This window comes from Rhineura floridana, chromosome 18 (genome assembly GCF_030035675.1).
Source record: "Rhineura floridana isolate rRhiFlo1 chromosome 18, rRhiFlo1.hap2, whole genome shotgun sequence".
Classification (NCBI taxonomy): Eukaryota; Metazoa; Chordata; class Lepidosauria; order Squamata; family Rhineuridae; genus Rhineura; species Rhineura floridana.
In genome coordinates this window covers 14,525,141-14,545,185 of record NC_084497.1, presented here as the reverse complement: position 1 = coordinate 14,545,185, position 20,045 = coordinate 14,525,141, and the positions used below count along the sequence as shown (strand labels likewise).

The window sequence follows — 20,045 nt, the reverse complement described above, 5'->3', positions numbered from 1 at the left end:
CAGCCCCAGCCATCCGCCTCCCCCCCCCCTGGTGAAATGCCCTCCCATATGAGGCTCATAGCCAACGTTCATCCATGGTCTTTAGAAAAGGCATGAGGCACCATGGGCTGAACAGTCACTGGAAAAGCTCACGTCACTGATGACTTTGCTGGGGTGAATGCTTCAAATACGGCTTTCTTCTAATCTCACTAGAGCAGGGGTGGAGAACCTCCGGTCCGTGGGACAATCTTGGCTCACCAGGGGTTCCCGTTTGGCCCGCAAGGCCATTTTTCAAAACCACCCCCATCTCTCAATCAGCTAACATCACTCTGATGGGCAGGTGGTTTCACCTTACGGGCAGAGGGTGGGATGAACCTCTGTGTTGGTTGCGTGCACCAGCTTGCAGCCAGGGCAGCAGGATTTAAGCACCTGCTCATCAGCTGATGTGTGTCCGTCTGTAAACCTTGTTCAGTTTGGCAGGACTCAATGTAAATAACGAAAGGGTTTGCTAGAGTGTTTGCCTAGGAGCGGGACAGCAGGGTTCAAATCCCCTCTCAGCCATGAAGCTCACCTTGGGCCAGACATGGTCTCTCAGCCTAACCTACGTCTCAGGATTGCTGTGAGGATAAACTGGGAAGGGGAGAACCACACACACTACCGTGAGCTCCTTCAAGGAAAGGTGGGGTGTAAATGTAAATAAATAAATAAATGGGAAAGCCCTGCTAAAATGAAGGGGCTTCGCTCTGTTGTAGTGAAACTTTGGGATTTCAAAGAACCAAATTACTTAATTTCAAGTGATTGACAGGTGGGCACCTCTGCCCATCTATCAATTTGGCCCTCGAGGCCAATCGTAATAAGGATCTGGATTGTGGAGCCAAAAAAGATAGCCTACCTTTGCCCTAGACTGCTCCTTCCTTCTCTCCTAGAAAGCAGTAATAACAAGTTTCTCTTTCTCTCTCCAGATTATGAGCCAAGCTGCTCAAGGACAGCCAACTTAAAGTAACAGCGGCCATCAGCACACAAGCCTGGGCCAGCCAGAGTGGCAAAGTGCACAGCCGTCGCTGGAGTTGTCCCAAGCAACAGCAAGCAGGGGGTCAGATCTATTTTTAGGACAAAGCCTATTGTCAGACACATGATGCAAGGACACTTTGCTGAGATGCTTGCGGCCTGCTTGGCACCACAAAGTGACGGATGGATGCAACCCCTCTCAAGTTAGCAGAAAGACAAGCAGCCTTCACTAGGAAATACAGATGGCACAGTATTAGGACAGCCCAATGCTAAAGCTGTGGTTGCAAGAGGACTAGGATGAAATAGTCACCATTTTGGGAAATGCCAATAACATTCCTTTCCCTTCAGTAATTTTTTGGCAATCCATGCAAAAATGATATTTCATTCATTTGCATTGCCCTCACTTATGTCATCATGTAATCAAATCTGATTGGCTATACAGCACTCTGACATCATCCTATAATAATAATAATAATAATAATAAATTTAATTTCTGTGTCGCCTATCTGGCCAATGGCCACTCTAGGCAACGTACAAAATCATTAAAATACAATTAATAAAATACAGTGATACAATATAAACAGTGTAAAATCAATAAATCTGCAACAACAGTATTAAAAGAGGGCAGGAGGCATTACAGTTATAGCAGTTAACCCTCCCCAGAAACCCCGAAGGCCTGTTGAAAGAGCCTGGTCTTTAAGGCTTTCCGAAATACATTTAGGGAAGAGGCGTGCCGGAGATCTTGTGGGAGGGAGTTCCAAAGAGTGGGGGCCGCCACTGAGAATGCCCTCTCTCTAGTACCCACCAATCTGGCTGTTTTTGTTGGCGGGATTGAGAGAAGGCCCTGTGTGGCCGATCTTGTCGGGCGGCATAATTGGTGGCGTTGAAGGCGCTCCATGAGATAAACTGGGCCGAAACTGTGTAGGGATTTAAAGGTCAATACCAACACCTTGAATTGGGCTCGGAAAACAACTGGAAGCCAGTGTAGATCGAACAACACTGGTGTGATGTGATCCCAGCAGCGACTATTCGTAAGTAATCGAGCCGCCGCATTTTGTATAAGTTGTAATTTCCGAACCGTTTTCAAGGGTAGCCCCACGTAGAGCGCATTACAGTAGTCCAAACGAGAGGTGACCAGGGCGTGTACCACTTGTGGGAGTTGGTGATCAGGAAGGTAGGGTTGCAGCCTTCATATGAGGTGTAGTTGATACCAGGCTGCCCGGCTCACTGCCGAAATCTGAGCCTCCATGGACAGCCTGGAATCAAGCACAACCCCAAGGCTGCGGACCTGGTCCTTCAGGGGTAGACTCACCCCATTGAACTTCAGGTCAATATCGCCCAACCTTCCTTTGTCCCCCACAAGTAGTACCTCGGTCTTATCAGGATTCAGCTTCAGCTTGTTCCTTCCCATCCATCCACTCACGGATTCCAGGCACTTGGACAAGGTCTCCACAGCCGACTCTTTTATTGTGTGATCCCTGACTGGGTGGGATCACTCATGGTGAGTAATCTATGAAGGAGGAAGCAGCAGCTACTGCGAATTTCTACTCCACCAAAATGGCTAGCTCCTACCTGAAAATTTCTAACTGGGTCAATTCTACGAAGCAGACACTTTCTCCAGCTGGGTTATAGAATCATATACTATCACTGGAGGGGGCCATCTAGTCCACCCAACTGCTTGATGCAGGGAAATCTGGAGCTATAAAACCTTTGTTCGAAGACCTCCTGTGAGGAAGAGCTGGTTTCATTACAGAACTGTTCTTACAGTTTTTCCAAATGGTATGTATGCTGCCACAATGTGAGGAAGTGGATGAGGAGACTGTGTGGGCCGTCCATCATCTCCCTGTGTGCCATGCAGAATGGCGATTGATTCAGCCCAAGTCCCTCTGGTCCAAGGAACATTTTGCATCTGGTGCTGCTTTTATCTTCTTCTCAGCCACCACCACCCCTGGGCTAATTGTCTGGCTTGTGCTCCGTGAGATAGGAGGTCACACAAGAGCTGGAGGGGGCAACCTGGCCTCCTCCAGAAATGAAAATTGGAGACTGCCTCCAAGCCCTAGAGGCAGGGCCTTCCCCCAGCTAGCTGGCCTCCTGCTCTCAAGGGTGGAATATACCTTCCTGTAACTTAAGTCCCTGAGATCCAGTCCTGCCCTCTGGAGGGTGGCAGAGAACAAGCACTTGCCCTCTTCTATTCGGCAGCCCTTCTGGTCTTTGAAGAGGGCTGTCATATCCTCCCCCAGTCTTCTATTCTCCAGACTAAACAAATCCAATTCCTTGCAACATTTCCTCACCTTTTCCATAACCCTGACCATCTTTGCTGCCCTTTTCTGAACCTGTTTCAACCTGCAGTGCCCCAAACTGGACACAGTACTTCAGAGGAGGCCTAATGCAAAATAAAGTGTAACCACTCCTTCCCATGACTTGAGAACTATGGTGTAACTATTCTATCAGCCACCGCCACCTGAAGTATTATCCTTTTTGGGGGGCAGCATCACACTGCTGTTGCATGTTCATCTTGTGATTACCTACAATATCTCAATCCATTTCACACATACTGTCAGCAAGCCAGGAATCCCCCATCCCATATCTGGGCACTTTTACCTAAATGTAGAGCACTAGTGTTTGTTGAACCGAAAAGACGACTGTACACATGGACATCACCAAATGGTCAATATAGGAATCAAATTGATTATATAATTGGAAACAGAAGATGGAGAAGTTCCATACTTTCTGCAAAAACAAGACCAGGAGCAGACTGCAGTACAGATCATGAACTGGTCGTATTGAAAATTAGAGTAACGCTAAAGAAGAAGAACAAACCAATTATAATGCCCAAATACAATTTAAATAACATCCCAGAAGAATATAAAGATCAAATAAAGAACAGGTTTGAGGCTTTAAATCTAGTTGATAGAGAACCAGAAGAACTGTAGAGTGAAGTCAGAGACATTATCAGGGAAGAATGCAAAAAGACAATACCTCTAGTTAAAAAGAGAGAAAGACCTCAATGGATGACTGAAGAAACTCTTCAAATGGTTAAAGAGAGAAGGAAAGCAAACACAAAAGGAGATTAAAAACACGATCAGAACCCTAAATGAAACTATACAACGACTAGTACATAGGGACAAAGAGAACTATTACAATAGTTATTGTACAGAAATAAAAGAGGACGACAAAAAGGGAAGAACAAAAACCCTATTCCAAAAGATCAGAGAAATGAAAGTGAAATTTAAACCATGAGTAGGGATGTTGAATAATCAACAGGGGGACAGACTGACTGACCGAGATGAAATAAAAGGAAGATGGAAGCAATACTATGAAGAATTACATAAAAGAGATGCAAGGATGACAGATTCATTCATGGAGGAACCGTATGATGAAGAACCAGAAATTTTAGAATGTGAGGTGAAAGCTGCTCTTCAAATACTTGGAAGAAACAAATCACCAGGAACAGATGGCATACCAACTGAGTTGCTACAAGCTACTGAGATGGAATCTGTCCAAATTTTGACAAAAAATTGTCAACAAATATGGAAAACTAAACAATGGCCCACAGACTGGAAGTGTTCCAATATATATCCCAATTCCAAAGAAAGGGGATTCCAGGGAATGCAGTAATTATCCAACTATTGCCTTAATATCCCATGCAAGTAAAGTAATGTTCAAGATTCTACAACAAAGGCTTTTTCCATATATGGAACGAAAAATACCAGACATCCAAGCTGCATTTAGAAAAGGAAGAGGCACCAGAGATAATGCAAACATACGTTGGATAATGGAATGGACCAAGGAATTTCAGAAGGAAATCACCCTGTACTTTATAGATTACAGCAAAGCCTTTGACTGTGTAGATCATGAAAACTATAGAATGCTTTAAAAGAAATGGGGGTGCCACAGCATCTGATTGTCCTGATGCGCAACCTATACTCTGGACAAGAGGCTACTGTAAGGACAGAATTTGGCAAAACTGACTGGCTCTCCATCAGAAAGGATGTGAGACAGGGGTGTACATAAGAATATAAGAAGAGCCTGCTGGATCAGGCCAGTGGCCCATCTAGTCCAGCATCCTGTTCTCACAGTGGCCAACCAGGTGCCTGGGGGATTTTATCACCCTATTTATTTAATCTATATGCAGAACATATCATACAGAAAGCGGGATTGGACCAAGATGAAGGAGGTGTGAAAATTGGAGCGAGAAATATCAATAATTTAAGATATGCAGATGATACCATACTCTTAAAAACCAGTAATGATTTGAAACGACTGCTGGTGAAAGTTAAAGAGGAAACCACAAAAGCAGGACTACAGCTGAACATCAAAAAGACTAAAGTAATGACAACAGAAGATTTATGTAGCTTTAAAGTTGACAATGAGGACATTGAACTTGTCAAGGATTATCAATACCTCGGCACAGTCATTAACCAAAATGGAGACAATGGTCAAGAAATTAGAAGAAGGCTAGGACTGGGGAGGGCAGCTGTGAGAGAACTAGAAAAGGTCCTCAAATGCAAAGATGTATCACTGAACACTAAAGTCAGGATCATTCAGACCATGGTATTCCCGATCTCTATGTATGGATGTGAAAGTTGGACAGTGAAAAAAGTGGGTAAGAGAAAAATCAACTCATTTGAGATGTGGTGGTGGAGGAGAGTTTTGCGCATACCATGGACTGTGAAAGACAAATAATTGAGTGTCAGAACAAATTAAACTAGAAGCCAAAAAGATGAAACTGAGGCTATCATACTTTGGACACATAATGAGAAGACATGATTCACTAGAGAAGACAATAATGCTGGGGAAAACAGAAGGGAGTAGAAAAAGAGGAAGGCCAAACAGGAGATGGATTGATTCCATCAAGGAAGCCACAGACCTGAACTTACAAGATCTGAACGGGATGGCTCATGACAGCTGCTGTTGGAGGTCACTGATTCACAGGGTTGCTATAAGTCATAATCGACTTGAAGGCACATAACAACAACAACAAAGTTTCATCCTGGTTTCCCATTCTATCAAGATCATTTTGAATTTTATTCCTCTCTTCTGAGGTTAGCTGTTCCTCCCAGTTTTGTCTTGTCTGCAAATCTGTTCCCAGCATCAGTGCCATAGAGCAAGAGAAATCTCTGGAGTGCAGGGACATAATTTGGCTCTGTCTCAAGTCTGGGTACTCTTCAAGGTTTTTCATTCATTAAAAAGTTGAAGAGTACCAGGCTCAGGGCAGATTTAAATTGTATCCATGACCTCCAGAGATTGGAGACCTCTTCCCCCCCCCCAATGGGATCTTGGCCCGAGGTTGCAAAAGGGTGACATCTGCCTATGAATGGATGTTTGGTGGAAAGATCAACATCAAGGAGCAGGGGACTTCCACCACCACCACCAGCTGCTCCTGCTTTGAAGGTATTGCCAGAAGGGATACTTGGTCGACAGAGGGACTGAGCAATATCGAAACTTTTGTCTTGCACATGGGGTTTGAAGGAGGAGAGAGAAGTTGCTGAGCACTGGGAGGAAGGGTGCCACAAACATGGTACAAGCATGGCTGCCTCTCTGTAAGTTAACTGTGGTGGTGAGCCTCTGTGGCAAGCCTTTTTGGAATGGTGGTGTCCCCCTCCAGTCTTGTATTCTGGCATCTTTTCTATTACTCTCTCCTCTTTAGTTTTAAATTGTTAAATGAGGTTACTTTATTTGCATTGTTTTATACCATTTTTAAAATGATGTTTTTATTTATTGACATGATGATTATTTGTAGTTATTTCTAATATTTTTAATCAACTTGTTTATTTGACATCTTGTGAACCACTTTGGGTACAATTTTGCAGCAAAGGCAGCTGACGCATAAATGGTTGAGATTTCCCACACTAAACGTGTGGGGTGTGAATGCAATCCATGAATCTGGACATCTGCTAGGAAGACATAAGAATGGATAAATCTGTCAGTTTTGGTTTCTCTCAATTCCTAATTTTTCCAGTTCACATCACCCCATTTTCACATTAGTTCACAATTTCTTTTAAGAGTCTGCATGAAAATTTGTATTTACATGCACATTTTTCCTAATATACTCATTTTCCTACAGAGTTTTCTCTAACATTTTTACAAGCAATTTCCCCTATTATAATGAATTTTGCATGTCATTTTGACTAATATATATATTTCTGTGGGCACTTTCCCCATTATTTTTAATGCATTTTTTTTTGTTAGAGAATTACACTGCAAAATTTGGAGAAGTGTAAATTTTGAAGGATAGATGCGTTTCAGTTCATGACTGGTTGTTTCAGAAATCGCCAGTCAGGATCTAAGATGGCTGCCGAGCTAGTAGGAGTTTGTTTGTGTCGCTCTCCTACACTCTTTAAACTTTAATTCTTACTCCGAGCAGCGTCAAGGGTTGAGTTTGTTAAATTGTCTCTGAGATTTCCTGTTTTTATCAGCACGCACCTGCCAGCTGAGAGGATATTGTGAAGGTTGGTCAATCTGCTTTTGGGGCTTTTTCTCTTCCTCCCATTCTCTCTCATTAGAGGCTCCGCGATTTACGGCCTGAGTTATGATACCTTATGTGGGAGAGCCTTGTGCATAAATAATGGTACACACAAGGAAAATGTGCCGTGACGAAGGAATTCAGCTGGAGGAGATTATAGGAGAGCCTTTAGGAGGAGTGAAACAACTTAAAATTACTCAATTCCTCCTCCCAAATAAAGCTGAGAAGAGAGCTGCTTGCCCCTCCATGCCGGTCGCTGATTCACAATTAAAGGAGCCTGACCATCCATCCAATTCTACTCTGTCTGCTTCTCCCACTGGAGCTGGACTGGACTGGTCTATAGACTTTAGAGACATGCCCAGGTTACAGGAGTTGTCATTACCAGCTAGTTTGAACCTTGCCTTGGAGCTGGCCCAGGCTGAGATCCCGATAAAGCCCCACCCCTGTACGCCCAGGGAAGTTCCAGTATCTGTTACAGGCATTTCTGAGGCCTCGAGTCCCCATTGCCCTTCGACGACTCCTCGCCATCTGTCAGCTGCAGTCATCCTGGAAAATGAAGGTATCAGTCATACCCTTCTCTTTTCTGATCATCAGCGCTTGAATTCCCAACTGGCGATAGTCTCGAGTGAGATTGCATGTATAAAAATTTTTATCTCGGAGACCAAATGCTTATTAAGAACACTTACTGAGGAATTCGCAAAACTAATCTCATCTTTCAAGCATGACATCCCTGCTGTCAAACCGACCCCAGTTTGGACTTGCAAACGCAGACCGACACACAAAGCCATTTTAAATGTAAAAAAATCTAAAAACATTAAAAGGTACAAACATCCGAAAGGCAGGAAGATGAATTTTCATAAGCTGTTCAAAATATTGGAGGCGCTATTGAATGTTGGGACTGCAGAGGGGAACTGCTCTCGATCAACTGCTCCCCAAGGTGCCTCCTCTAATCCTCGAATTGAGCCGCCTCCTTCATCCCTGGTCTCCTTACCTTCTGCTGATGCGATTTCCCTAGACATCTTGAGTCCCGAAAGGCGGGACAGTTTGAAACACAACTCGAAGGCGTCCCCTTCATCTCGTGAAGCGAAGCATTGGATTTTAAAATATAGCCGGAACAAGACAGGCCTATTAAACTTTCCTGGCCTTAGCCCTAGAGAACACTATGTTAAGAGGATATCCCATGTCTGTAAAGTTTTACAATCATTGAACCTGGCATTTATAAACCCAGAGGACATTGTAAAAGTAGACTTCTTTTCCAACTCCTCCACAAATATGTCGGTCCTCCTCACCTTTAAGAACCCAGAGGTGGTAAGCTGGGTAACTGCAAACAGGCACCTTTTACTTAGGCATGGAATTTATACTCAAAGACATTTCTTAAATCTAGCGAAACCTCAACCTCTGTATATACCTCGGCGGCGTCCTGTTCTATTATCATCTGTTTCCATTCCTGAGAGGGCGTTAAGACCTTCGGACGGGTGCATCGCTCCTGCGACTATTGATTCTTGCCCTACGAACCCCGATCGGGCTTCCTCCTCTCAATGGAACCCGTCATGCACCTCTCCACCAGCTACTGGGGCTACTGCACCGAGGGATGCTATAGAATCTACTCCTACTAAGCCTCCCAGCGAAAATAGTCTCCTTGGTTCAGATTTCGCTAGTCACGACCTTATTGTTATGGACGAGGCAAGCATTCCTACTACTGCGCCGCCTGCTAATGCGTCCCAGCAGCGGACCTCAGATCTGGCTTGCACTTGTGACCAAGTGGACATATCCTTCAACTTTTCCTGCAAAGGTGAGGAAGATCTTGTAACAAACTTTTCCACCTTCCCTGAATATGCACAATGGGACATCATTAACAAATTGCAAAACCTACTCAAAAACCTCCAGGCTAGAAGGACTGACTCAAGATTTTTGGAGGATTTCGAATTAGGCTCACCCTCCAGAGGCCACACCTCTGCTTCGCCATCTTAACTACTTCCTCTGCCGCATCCTCACTCGAATGTCTGTAGACCTGCCCTGACTTGCGAGGCAATAATCCACCAGGAGGAATCCAGCTCTCCTTGACAATCCTCGCCCATTTCGCGTCCAGTTCTGTCTTCTCTTGCAGCTGTCTCATGGAATGTGGCGGGCTGGCAAACTAAATTGGCAGGCCGTGGTTTTATCGAGTTTTGTATGCGATTTCAGATTGTATGCATACAAGAATCCTGGATTATTCCTTCGACTTTTCCCTCCCTTCCCGGCTATGTTGCTTGTGCCCTCCCTGCTATTAGATCTCATAAGGGGGGTAGACCTCAGGGAGGGCTGGCTACTTTAATTTCAGTAGACTGGAATACAACTGTCTCAGAGATCATTGTGACTCCGTCAAATAACATCCTGATTACTAAAATTTCTTGGCCTGAGAATTTTGAAATAATTGTGATCAATGTCTATGTGCCTCCGTCGAGAGCCAAGCACGGGTGCCCCCTGATTTGGTCAGATCTAGACCAGGTACTGACATTCTTGTATCAGCAGTTTCAGGATCCATTAATTTTGCTGACTGGCAACTTTAATGCCAGATTAGGCTTAAATAACTCGGTTATTGGCAGTAAATTGGGGCTGTCCTCGGACGACCTTTCTGCCCTCCCCTGTAGGAACTCTAAGGATGCTGCCATAAACTCTGCAGGGCGATCTTTCTTTAAACTTGTTTACAAATACCATCTTTTTGTATGCAATGGTTCTTATTTAAATCTTGATTCTGACGTGCATACTTATCTCGGCCCGAGAGGTAGGAGTGTAATTGATTATATGGTCCTCTCCCAACCCCTTATTTCCCATATAAATTTTTTTGGGGTAACATCTAGATCTGAGAGCGACCATATGCCTGTTGGGTATGGAAATATTACTGACTTGATATAAAGTAGATATCGGTTTATTTCCCGATGACCTGACCCCAAACAATCCAGTGGCTAAGTGAATAAAAGCCTGATTGAACTGGAAATGTGCTCCCCTCCCATTTCCTTGTGCATATCTATACTCAATGTCTCATATGATGTTACCAACTGTATCACAAAAGAATGCCTGTGCTTCATTTACATGGTTGTAGACCTTGACACGCATACTCTTACAAATGTAGAAGATGTAACCTGAGTGTATTCTTAGTTTAATGATCCTACTTGTAACCGAACCTCCCCTGCTCCTATCTATCCTTTGTTCCTCTGACTCTGAGCGCTTATCTCAAGGTCGTAGAAACTATGCAAGCCCATGTCTGAAAGAAGGCAAGATGTTCCTGGCTTTTGTTATCCTAAGCACCCCTTTTTCCATATCTTAGATATTACTATGTCTAGCAATGTTTTCTATTCTTTATGACGTCTGCTCCCCATTTTGTAACCGTTGGGGAAACTATACAAATCTTGTGTGTATCAATAAACGGGGTTCCCACTTCTGAAAGGCAACTTGCTGGCAGGTCTTGGGACCCCTTTGCAAAGGTAATATTGTGTGTTATTTCCTGCCCTCTGGCAATAGGTTCTTGCTCTCAACTCCGCACCTTCCCGGGTGTATGTGAGCTGAGTAGACAGTGACAGCTTGCGTGTTGGGTTTGGACCTAACGTGCCCATGCACTCCCTCTTCTCTATTCCCCTGCATTCCATTCCCAGCACTTTCACCCCGTCTGGGACCCTAACGTCCCAGGGGGGCAGCGGGATTCGTTGGAACGGGAAATTGCATGAGACCATAAACTCCTTTTTAAATCTTCCCTTGATGTCAGAATTGAGAGTCTGCCTTCTGGCCTCATTTGATCCATCTAGCTTGTATGACTCTATTGTTAAGAAGCTAAAGCCCCTGCTGTCTACCACTCAATCTGTCATACCGAAGAATAGCGGCTGGTTTGATAATTGCTGTGTAGTAGCGAAACACAAGCTAGGCCAGGCCATCAGGTCCCTAAGGCAGGTGGACTCGCAAGCAAATTTTTATGCCTATTTATCATACAGGTGGTCCTATAAAAAACTTTTAACCACAAAAAAAGCCAATTATATTCAGCAACAATGGAGGGATTTGGGCCTCGCCTCCCTAGAGAAAAATGCATCCAAATTCTGGGAACTTGTCTTGAAGGGTCTGAAGGGGGAGTGAGCAGCCATCGATAATCAAATAACCTTGGATCAATGGAGCTCGTATTTCTCCACTCTTTATAAAAATAATTTGCCCTGCTCCCAGTCTCCCCTTACCACTTTATCCAGATCCTTACAATTTTGCCCGGAATGGGAACCGGTCTCCCCTGTGGAGGTTGTTCTACTGATCAATTCGGTGCCTGACAATAAGGCCCCTGGAGAGGACATGCTTCCAGCAGAGCTATTTAAGTCGAATCCCGATTGGTGGGCCCCTGTTTTTGCCAAATTGTTCACCTTTATAAATTCTTATGGTGATGTCCCCAAGGGCTGGGGAATTAGTACGGTGATCCCACTTTACAAAAGTGGCGCTAAGTCCGACCCCAAAAATTTCAGGCCGATCAGTCTATTGGACATTGCGTCCAAACTTTACACTAAGTATCTTCTAGCGAAATTGGACAGGTGAACTAATGAGAATGCCATTATTGCACTGGAACAGGCTGGGTTCGTTAAAGGTAAATCTACGATTGATCACTGTTATGTTTTATTTCATCTCATTCAGAAATATGCATTCCATAACAGAAAAGAACTATTTATTGCCTTCGTGGATTTCTCGTCTGCCTTTGATTTGGTAGACAGAGTATGCCTCTGGCAGAAACTTGGCACTACAAATATAGACAAACGGTTACTTCTACTCCTGCAAATTTTGCACTCTGACACATCCCTTAGGGTGAGACTAGGGGCTAATGGTCAACTTTCAGAGGCGATCCCTACCTATCGTGGGGTTCGCCAGGGCTGTTTACTAGCCCCCTTTCTTTTTAACTTATATATAAACAATATCGTACAGGAACTTTCAGGCTCAATGTATTTTCCACCCTCAATTTTATCTGTTAAACTTTCTGTTTTACTTTATGCCGACGATCTGGCCCTCATCTCAACCACTCAAGTTGGAATGAGGAGGCTGTTACACAGCCTGGGCCTATTTTGTGCTAAGGAACGTCTCCTCATTAATTACTCCAAGACGAAAGTGGTAGTGTTTGGGAAAAAACGAACCAAACACGTCTGGTGACTTAATAACAAGATTATACAACAGCAACGGAGTTACCGTTACCTGGGCCTTAATTTTACTTCCAATTTGTCCTGGAATTCCCATCTTGACTCTGTCAGTCTGAAGGCTGCCCATTCTATACATCAGCTATGCCGTTTTTTCACCCGCAAGGGAGGTAGTTTGGTTCCCCCTGCCCTGGAAATCTTTCACAGAAAGATAATTCCACAGCTCTTATATGGGGCAGAGATCTGGGGTTATGGCAACATCTCTTCTCTTGAAAAAGTTCAGAACGCTTACCTCAGGTTTATTCTGGCTACCCCCCGTGGCACGCCAGCTTCTCTATTAAGGTTAGAGACTGGCTCGCACCCGATAGAATCGCTGGCCCATGCCGCTTTGGCTTCCTACTGGTTGCGGCTTGCCAGCATGGATGATTCCTGTCTACCTAAAAAGTGTTTTCTCGAACAACTCCAATCATCTTATCACTCTACTTGGTTAAATCGAACCAAATCTAAATTGGCCGCTTACGGGATCTCCAAAGCCCTTTTACCTTCACACCTTTCTTTGAGGGCAAAAAAACTGCTGAAGGACAGGATCTTTTTATATGCCCAAAGATGGATGCTTTATTCAGCTTCCCAAACGTCCTTCTCCTTATGGTACCCTTGGTACAAGACAACATTTAGCATGGAGTCATATTTTTCCTTCCTTTCTGTTCCATCGTTGAGGAGGTCTTTTACTGCCTTATGCCTCCAAACCATGCCCTCGGCTATCCTTGAGGGTCGTTATGCTAACATTCCCCACCACTCTCGAGTTTGTATATGTCATTCGGGTGAGGTGGAGGATGTGGCCCATTACCTTCTGAGATGCCCTCTTTATAAAGATCCCAGGTCTAAAATTTTATTTCCCATAATCCACCCTATGTCGGATAGGCCTGTGCCGGAACTAATATCCATTCTTCTGGTCGGTACGGATACTCATATAACATTTCGGGTCACCAACTTTGCTTTGGCAGCCGGGAAGATCAGGGCTAAGTATGTAAAACAATTAGAGTCGGTTTGATATTGTTTTCATTGATTTAAATTTACATGCATACGTCTACTAACGTAGGTTTTTATGTATGAATGTATATATTTATTTCTGGATGTTTTTGGTGTATTCTGTAGTGTTTCGTGTATTTTATGCATTTTTGGTTTTTTGTGGTGGCTAATGGCTTTGAGCAATAAAGGTTATTACTTATATTAAAATGCACTATGCCTTAGGAAGGCACAGCCAAACACAGCTCCTCTGCATTTCCCCCTCGGTGTTTAGGAAGCAGCGCCTGCCCTTTGCACCTGGCTGCCACATCCAGGCTGAATAATAATCTCTGCACAGAGACTGGAAGGCAGATCTCTCAGGGTCCAGGTCTAGTACTTTGGATGTAGCCTACTATGTAACAGAATCACTGAGAGCCCACAGATTCTTTTGCAGCGATGGATGCAATGTTAAGGATTCAACTGAGCAGACAGACAAAGCAAGGGCCAAAGACAATGAGAGAGCTCTGCATTTTCCTGCTGGTAATATTTCAGTGGCAGCAGCCAGGAGCGTGTTCTGAAATAGGCTGCCAGCAACTGTGACCCCCCTCTCAAAAATGCCTCTCAAAAATGCAACAGAACCGGCTCTGTCCCTGAATACCTTCAATCAGCATGACATTGGTGCTTTGTGAATAGCTGTATTCAGCCAGCAATTAAGGAGAGATCAGCAGACCAAATGGAGAGGGGGAAATGAGGTCCTCAGCAAATTAGGGTTGAAAAGAATTGGCAAAGAGCGGCTGGAAAGAGGCAAAATCCCACTGCAGAGGCCCAGGCTGAGCTAGGAGAGCGCAAGGCCACTGCCCCCTTTGCTTCCGCCTCACAGAGAGGTTGGCTGGCTAAGACATCACCAGATGATACGCTGAATGCTTACCAGTCACAGTGCTGCAAGGACCAGGAGAGGAAAGGGGCAGCAGCTACAACCATTTTAATTGCATTCTATAATTGGTATTTCTATCTTCACCACTTTGGATTTTTAAAAAAAATCATGAAAAGCATGATATATTTTTGAAAAAGCATAAGAAGTAAATAACAAAGAAACTTGCTAGAAAATAGACTCCATTGAACACAGCAGGCCTCACTTCTGTTTAAACACACATTGGATGGCGCTGCCCTTTTAAGCTCACTTCCCCTCGGTTGTCTTCCCCACAGCCAAACACTCAGATGTGAACACCTCAGGGCAAGGATGTGCTACTTCGCTTACGTTAGCCCAGAACTAACCGCCGTGCACTACGTGAGTTTTCCAGACAAGGTCACAGGAATCGTCTGCTTGGAGCAATTCTTTTCAGGGAGTGGCTCTGCTCTCCCTTTGTGGTCAATATGGGTGCCCCGCCCACTCCCCACCATGCCAGCGGCTAACCTTTCTTGCTACTGTTTAATTCCTACTCCCCCTCGAGGGAGCTCCTGTTCTCTCTCCACTCCCGTTTTATCCTTACAATAACCCTGCAAGGTTGGTTAGCCTGAGAAATGGTGGCTGGTCCACTGTCACCCGCTGAGCTTGATGACCGAGTAGGGATCTGCACCTGGGTCTTCCAAATTCTAGTCTGGCACTCTCACCACTATACTCCCCTGCCACTCTGTGTGCACTTTGGGATCCTGCTCCCTTGCTTCAAGCCAGGAAGGAAGTTTAAACGAAGTTTAACTGTGTAAAAAGTTTCATTTTTAAGAAATGGGAACTGCCCCCCACAAGGGGGTCACAAAGCACTTTGGAGGTCCCTCAGAGAGATCTCACTGTGCCTCAGATGAGCCCTGAATCCCTCCAAAACCCCATTTTTGTTCAAAATTTGGGATTCATCCAATCCACTACACACCCCTGGTATTAACACCTTTTTTCATATAGTTCCGTTATAAGTATTGCTCCACTTAGTAGTTAGCCACAACTAATGTCTGAAATAATTCTTGTGACTTCATTTCAAACCTTTTTAATATTACTACAAATATTATATATCTTAAATTATTTTTTCCTGTTTCATTACACAATTTTTATGCAGCCAAGTCATATTTAGTGGGTGTCCACTAGCCATGACTGGATGTCCATTTGGACACACAACTACTAATTTAAAAATTTCTGTTGTGAACCGCCCAGAGAGCTTCGGCTATGGGGCGGTATAAAAATTTAATAAATAAATAAATAAATAATAAAAATGGCCCGTTTCAAGGCACTGGCCTCCGCAGCTCTGAGCAGGAGACTTCAAGTCTTGATCTGGTTACAGCTGCCCAGAGGATCAGCCTGGCCCTGTCGGTCTCCAGCCCCACCGGTAATATGGCAATGCCTATGGTGAGCTTCGAGCATGTCGGGAAAGAGCATGTTCTAAAGAGTGGTTCCCACATGCCTGCTTAGAGTTGGAAGAGTGAGCTGTGAGTCCCCAATGAAAATTATTCCCTGTATGAGTTGGCACAGATCAACAGGAAAGTCCTACCTGTGGGATCAGTCAACAATTGCACATTCGCACATGAAGGGCCCTAAGGGCCATTCCACATATTACAACTGCCGAAGGAACATCACCACTCTTACAAGTCCTTTGTCTGCAGCAAACATGCAACGTGTGGGCATCACACATAAGGAAACTTGCATCTTTACACGCCAGTGCACATATGTCTGGGTAAGAAAGAAATGGACCAATCAGGTTTCCCAGGCCTACATCCAGTGGCCGTGTTCCACAACCACATGTTACGTGTTTGCTGTTGGAAACCCCACTATTTCCAGCAGCTATTGGAATGTGTGGGGCTTTCATGGAAGGCAGATTCTGGACCCCGTCCTGCAGAAGAGGGTTTGAAAGACTTTGAGGAGGGGCTGTAGCTCTCAGCAGGAGAGCACCTGTTCTGCATGCAGAAGGTCCCAAGTCTAGTCCCTAGCACCCCTGGGTAGGGCTGCCTGAAACCCTAGAGAGCCACTGCCAGTCAGTGTAGACAATGCTGAGCTAGATGGATCCCACACAAGGCAGCTTCCTATTTAAATTCAGAGCCATGAGGACTACCGTCTTACTTTATTTTTAAGAGATGGGCTGTAGCTCAGTGGTAGAGCAGCTCCTTTGCGTGCAGGCGTTTCCCAGGTCCAGTCCCCTGACATCTCCAAAGAGAGCTGGGAAAGACCTCCTGTCGGGAACCCTGCGGAGCTGCTGTCGATCAGTACAGAGACAACACTGGGCTAGATGTAAATCAGTATAAGGCAGCTTCCCCTGACGTTCTATGACCTGGGAGGATGAAGAGCAGGCTCTTGCACCACTGTGAAGCAGCCATTCTCCAAGGAGACCCCAGATGAGGCAGCCAAGCCCCAAAGAGCAGGCATACCTCCCTAAACATGTCACAGCACATGTGAGGGCGCCAGGATTGGCCAGGTCTTCCAAGCCAATGTCCATGGCAAGCTTAGGAACCCTCCTCCTCCAACTCCAGTGCTCAGTAAGAGAGTGTGGCCCCTTTAACGCTCAAGCAGGCCCTTGTCTCTGTGGGACTAACAGTCCTGAGTTGGTCCCACAGGGAGCTCTCCGAGGTCCTGAGCCCAGCCGCCTGACCTGCCCTTTGCCATGCCCGGCTACAAATGTCCCGGCGGGACCCAGCCTGGAACAAAAAGGGTCCTGGGGCTGAGTCCCAGCAAGCTCTGTCTCAAGCACAGCCCTGACTGGGAGGGGGGTGGCAGTGCACAGAGCATGCTCAGGTACATCTTCCTCTCCTTGCAGAACAGCTTTGATCCCAGCCAGCTGAACTGCCTCCGTGGGGAAGAGGGTCAGCAATTCACACAATAAACTAGATTTCCTCCTAAGCGCCGCTACACTCTCCCTCTCCTGCCATGCCAGCCCAACTAACTCAGCTACTCTTCAGGATTATGTCAAGGAGAGTCTAACTAAAGCGGCCACCATTAAACTTTTTTTTTCCAATTGACCCTCACCAGTTCCAGGTTTTAAAGCCTATTAAGCAACACATGAAACCCGCCTCTTGTTGAAACCAAAGCGTTTGCAAACAGCATATAGGTCAGTGCAGGTCCCAGGAAGGCAGAACCCAGGGAGACACTGCGCTCTAGTGGCTCCACAGGAGAACTGCAACTTTTCTTTTGCCTTTTTTGTGTGTGGGAGGGGGCGCTGCTGCTGCTTCTAACACTGCAGCAAGAAATAAAAGACAATTGGGGGCATTCTTCGCAATATCTCTAAGCCGAAGTGCTTCCCTTAAGCTGACAGCTTCAGTGGCATTAGGATTACCAAAGGAACTTTCAGAGTTGGTGAAATATTCAGGCAGGGAAAGGTCTCAGACAGAACTTTAAATGCTATTACGTATTTTGCCTCTTCCAGACTTTTCTGAAAAGGATGTTTTGCAGGGAGAGAGCTAACTGTGAGCAATTCTGGGCCCAGAGGATTCTGGGTGCTCAGTGCTCCTAACGCTTGCTCCAAGGCAGGGATGAGGAACCTTTCTTCATTCCCGCACAGGCAATCTTCCAGGGGGTGAGTGGGGGCACATGCTAGTGGTGGGAGGGGCCAGAGGCAAAAATAGGTGGAGCAACAGATGCAATGCTTGCCTACATGATAGCTATGCAGAAGCCAGAGCTTTCTACATCCTTCCCCCCCACCCCCAACCCTCCATCTCTGCATCCAGACAAGCAAAAGGCATCATCACCGTTCGAGGACACATCCCAGCCAGGCAAGAGAACTGGAGGCATGGTGGAGCAGGCCCAGTGAGGGGTGTGGTTGAGCGGGACATGGCCTGGGGAACAGAGGGCCTACAGTGCTGCTCCTGGCCCCTGAGCTTGAAGTCCACCTCTGCCCTGCTGCTCCAAGAGGATGCCAGCCAAACAAGACTGTGTCCAGGTAGGTCCTGCTCTTCCTATGGACTTATGAAGCTGCCTCGTATCAGTCACTGGATCAGCTAACCCAAGCATTGTCTATTCCGGCTCAGAGTGGCTCTGTAAGGGCCAGAGAGAGAGGCCTTCCAAGCTCTGCTAATGGAGACCCCATGCCTTTTAAGGAGAGGCAAAACGTTTCAGAATGGAGCGCTCCTGCTGGGGATTCCAGCCAGCAGTGCCCTTTTCCACCATAGTCCATTCCATTCCCGGCCACCCCCTTGCTTCTTCCCTTCTCTCATCTCTCATCTGTTGTCTTCTCTCTCCCACCCACCCATTCTCTCTCTCGGTGACAGTCATCTCCTCCCTCCAGGCTCTCTGCCCCGCAAGCAAAGAGGCAGTTCTTCTCAACAGCACTTTGGGGGCTGAAGCAGCCACTGCTGCTCCAGATAAGTGCGGAGGCAGCACTTGTGATCTCAGCATGGGCAAAGTGAGATATGTTCAGCCATGACAGCTAGCAGGCAGCGGGGACCCTGAAGGATAAGAGACTGTAGCCATCCAGATGCTGTCCACAGCCAGCCGCCAGCCACAATCCGGAAAATATGCCGTCTTTTGTGTTCCAGCTAACTAGGCCAGACTGACAGAGCAGGTCAACACTATGGGCTTGATCACGCCTCTTGACCAGGGGTCTGTATATGATATGGGAAACTGAACCATTTTAAGAAGAGAAGTGAGGAACCTTCTCGATGCAAAGCATCTGCTCCACCACTGAGCTGCAGACATTTCCCTTATTGTCACTTTGATGCTGCCCTTTCTCCAAAAGCTAAAGGCGGCGTATATGGTTCCTTCACTTTATGCAAAGGCCAGCCAGGGTGGTTTGCAGCTGAGCCCAGGTCTCCCGTTTACGTCAAGCACTCTAGCCACTACACCACACTGGGACTTTAAAATACAAGGTATTTAACATAGGTACCCCAGATGCTGCCCTCTGTCTCCTTGCCTTCAAACCTTTCAGAGAGCTTCTTCCCAGAATTACCTTGCTGACCACGGTTAAAGAGTGGATGCTCAGTCAGATGGGCCTTTGGGGTAATTCAGAAGGGGTTTCCTCCTATGACTGCCAGGAGGCCATCTGGATGCCCGCTTTCCACCATGTCAAACTAATCCTTACAATTACTATTGTAACATAACATGATAATCATTGGTAGCTTCATAAAGCCCCTTAGGACAGACACAACCTTTTAAGTGCACCTTGTTCTCCCACAGGCCTTTGCAAAATATTGCTTTATTCCATTTTTTAAAAATCTTCCTCTTGAACACCTAGTAAAACTGGCTCTTTGCTAGTAGACCAAACTTTTAGCTAACAGCCAATTCTCTCTGGTGCTTTCTCAGTGCACACAGTCCTATAGATTTCAGTAACTGCATCACATGAATAAGGTAATAAAGGTGCATATGGGCGTTCACAGTGGCTGTTAAGTTGAGAACGAGCTGGTTAAAACATCCACAGACAAATGCAAAAAGATTAAAAACAGCAATGCAAAGCAGATTTTGAGGAACAGCGGGACACTGCTTCACTTCATTTTTGAATGCCAAGCTGTACGTCACTACCTCAGATAAAGACAAACTATATAAATGTATT

At 45.6% G+C, this 20,045-nt stretch overlaps 1 protein-coding gene across 8 annotated transcripts in view; it reads right to left on the bottom strand.

Moving 5' to 3' along the window:
• NPHP4 (nephrocystin 4) overlaps window positions 1-20,045 on the bottom strand; it is a 172,056-nt gene that overhangs the window by 63,749 nt on the left and 88,262 nt on the right. The window contains exon 1 of one of the 8 annotated variants that reach the window (XM_061601424.1): window positions 7,414-7,620. The exons of 6 other annotated variants lie outside the window; for them this stretch is intronic. The gene's annotated coding sequence lies outside the window, so the exon portion shown is untranslated. Of the gene's footprint in view, window positions 1-871; window positions 987-7,413; window positions 7,621-20,045 lie in introns of those variants that run through there. One more of the 8 variants, XM_061601425.1, reaches the window with a different exon arrangement.